The sequence below is a fragment of the Etheostoma spectabile genome, chromosome 9, assembly GCF_008692095.1.
Source record: "Etheostoma spectabile isolate EspeVRDwgs_2016 chromosome 9, UIUC_Espe_1.0, whole genome shotgun sequence".
In the NCBI taxonomy this organism is placed as follows: Eukaryota; Metazoa; Chordata; class Actinopteri; order Perciformes; family Percidae; genus Etheostoma; species Etheostoma spectabile.
This window is the reverse complement of record NC_045741.1, coordinates 27,804,961-27,808,870: the sequence shown is the minus strand read 5'-3', so window position 1 is coordinate 27,808,870 and position 3,910 is coordinate 27,804,961.

The window sequence follows — 3,910 nt, the reverse complement described above, 5'->3', positions numbered from 1 at the left end:
GGACGCTCTAGCTGGTTTAAGTCTTATCATCAGATCGATCTCGTTTGTTCATGTTAACGATGAAACCTCTGTGCACGCCAAGGTTAGTCATGGAGTCCCCAAGGATCTACGCTCGGTTCCAATCCTGTTCACTTATATATGCTTCCTTTAGGCAGTATTATAGGAAACACTCCATAAACTTCATTGTTAGCAGATGATACTCATTATATCTATCAATCAAGCCGGATGAAACATTCAGTTAGCTAAACTTCAAACGTGCCTTCAGGATATTAAAACCTGGATGACTGTCATTTTCTAATGTTAAACTCAGATAAACTGAAGTTATTGCTCTCCAAGACCTCCGTGACCATTATCCAAGATATAGTTACTCTGGATGGCATCACCACTGGCCTCCAGCACCACTGTGAAAGATCTTGGAGTCATCTTTGATCAGGACATGTCCTTTAATTCCCACTTAAGCAAATTCAGGATCGCCTTTTTTCACCTACGTAATATTGCAAAAATCAGGAATATCCTGTCTAAAAATGATGCGAAAAACTAGTCCATGCATTTGTTACTTCTAGGCTGGATTACGGCAATTCTTTGTTATCAGGCTGCTCAAAAAAGTCCATAAAGACTCTTCAGCTGATCCAGAATGCTGCAGCACGTGTTCTGACGGGAACCAGGAAAAGAGATCACGTTTCTCCTGTTTTAGCTTCTCTGCATTGCGTCCTGTAAAATTTAGAATAGAATTTAAATTCCTTCTTCTCACCTAAAGCTCTTCATGTCGGCTCCATCTTATCTTAAAGAGCTCATAGTACCTTACACCTGCAGAGCACTACCTCCCAGAATGCAGGGTTCTTGTGGTTCCTAGAGTCTCTAAAAGTAGAACGGGAGCCAGAGCGTTCAGCTATCAGGCTCCTCTCCTGTGGACCAGGTTCCAGTTTGGTTCAGGAGGCAGACACTGTCTCAACTTTAAGAGTAGGCTTAAGACTTTCCTTTTTAAGCTTACAGTTAGGGCATAGAATCGAATATTGTTAGGGAGTAGTAGTTAGTCACATAGTTTTCAGATTATCTATCTATATCAAGAATTAATAAAACTAAAGGGAGACTTGGCATACGCCCGATCCGGTTGGGGAGAGTTTCAGCCCGACCGGGCTGGAGCTCTCTTTACCTTGTCTCTCTTGGTTTTGCTGTAATAATAGTTTTAGACAGCTGGGGACTTATTTGATACACTGAGCTCCTCTTCCTCTATCTTTCCATCTTTCATTTGTGCATCATGTCCCGAAATGCTTGTTACTAACCTAGCTCTGGGAGTCTTCCCCGAGTCCTTATGTTCTTTTTTCCCCAGCATGTTCCATGGATCAGAGAGGCTCCAAAATCAGGTACAGCTGTCGCCTGGTCCCGCTCCATTTCTGTGAGCCATGTTCAACTGCTACACTGCAGTGCCCTGCTACGTCCGCTATGTCCGGCTGTGCTTTATGCTGCACAGCGTCCTGCTATGCCATGAACTACTACAAAGAACTGCTACAAACTACTAATTTTTCTATTTTTGTTATTTCCACTTCATTCTAACCCCAACCGTCAGACACCGCCTACCAAGAGCCTGGTCTGACCGAGGTTTCTGCCTAAAAGGAAGTTTTTCCTTGCCACTGTCGCACTGTTGCTTGCTTGGAGGAGACTACTAGAACTGTTGGGTCCTTGTAAATTCTGGAGTGTGGTCTATCTTATAGTGTCTTGAGATAACTTTGTTATGAATGATACTATAATAAAATTGAATTGAATTGAATTGAAATTACCAGTTACAAATACCTGTGGGCTAGCATCCTCTGTCTGTAAATCCTAGTGATGTCCATGTTTACATACGTATTTCATTCACAAAGAGAATTGGTGTCGCTTAAAGGTTGGATTTTTTAATGGTAGTTTTTTTTTAATTAAGGCATTAAGATCAAGTTCCAAATTGTTTTTTTTTAATTTTGTTCTTCTTTTGGTCAACTTTGCATGGGTTCCTAAACTTATGAGCAGCACTGTATGTCGCTAGCTATAGTGTTACCATCTTCTTAATATATCCATGTAGCAACAAATTGATAGCCCCATGATGTTTAAACAAGGGACCCTTTAGGTGTTCTGGCTGGTAAGTTGAGGTACCCCACAAAATATATCTGAAAAGATATATAGAAGTTTCTCTTGCCATGCAAAGTCTATGGGAAAAGTCTTTCTGGACCAGAAGGGTGCAGTTCCACGTTGGCGCAAGCCAGTGGTTTCTTTATAACTTGCCGCTGTTCCTGGGAGCTTGGAGAATACAGGTGCAGCAGCCATAGGCAGTAGGGGAGAGCCGGCCAGTTGAAACACTTTTAATTAACGTAATTTACAAAGCGGTCGAATCACACTGAAAGCTGATATTTGTAACCAGCAACCCTACCCTGTCATCTGTCAAATACAGTTGCATGTTCAGCTTTGAACAAAACCGTTCAGGATTATTACAGCAAAGTGGGACGTGCGTAATGTTTCATCCGTCCCTCCTGGACGGGACGAATGAAACAGCATGCGGGAACGAATGAAACATGCAGTTTAAGCCATATAATCTTCCAACACTTTATATTTTACTGTATATCATGGATGGTACTTCCAAAAGTTGTTATATAGTTAGATTGGTGCAGGACTATGCGTCTTTGTGAATGTCGGTTACAACTAATTCCCGTCACCTGAAGCGCGTATGAAGCGGTTATTGAATATCAGCACTGTGATATTGTGCTTTTTTATAGCTAGAACAGTAGTTTTTCTATTTTATATCATGTTTCTATTGTAGAAAATGTCATTTCACTAGGTTTTTACATGGGTTAGACTAATGGACATCCAAATAACGCCCCCAACCCGTCAGTCTCCATAGGATAACTGGGAAAACTCAACCCCCCTACCTGGTGGGCTGAAATTATTTTCATCTTTCTAAAATGCTATTCCATGTCCACCCCATACATATTGTACGAACACAGACATTGGTGCATTTACTTAAAATGCATGGAGTTCCACCCAGGTCGGGGACAGTTGAACCAGCTGTTTCATCCGTCCCGACATAGACATATGCCATTATAGCCTGTTTTGCTTTTTATGTAAAACAGAAATATGAAAGTCTGGGATTGTGGAGAACACTAACTGGTCTACTAAATAAGCATGTAGTCAACCTTTTAAATGAAAAACCCTGGTTTATATCGAAAAAATGTGACCGCTATGAAGTTTTACTTTTGACCACAAACGCGTTTATCGGCTGTAACTCGTGATGAAAGTGAAATAAAGGAAGATATTTGGCTGATAGGTGGGGTTACCATGCTTATGTTCAGACCTAAGGAAGTCTGTCTATCAATACATCCGCCTCGAGAAAACTGGAATTTTACATCCGTCCCGCTTTCAACGTACCGCTCCCCCTATAGAAAAAAAGAAGTGTTTTTCAACATAAACATAGTAACTTATAGTACAAGCACAAATGAGTAGTAAATCCTGAAAAGGACTTAAATAATGTAATCTTTCATACCTTCCCGGCTATCATGATTTCAAATTATCCACTACAGGTGACACACAAGATGGTTGATTGGCAAAAAAATACTTATACTTAACACTGGGGTTTCTTTTATTATGTCTTTTTCAGGCAGTCTTCATCATGTTCTAGTCACGTGTTAAGTTGCTTACTCACTACTGTTTAATATAAGATTATATGTGTAGAACACAGCCAAATCCCAAATTTGGGGACAAAAACATCTGCAACCAAAATCACATGTTTCCCTGACGTTTCAGCTTAGAGCAGTCCCTTTAATGCCAATTAAATGTTCCAATCTCTGTAATAGGATATAATGGTCAATGGTATCAAATGCAGCGTTTAGATCTAATAACACAAGTACAGAGATAAGTCCTTTGTCTGATGCAATTAGGAGGTCAT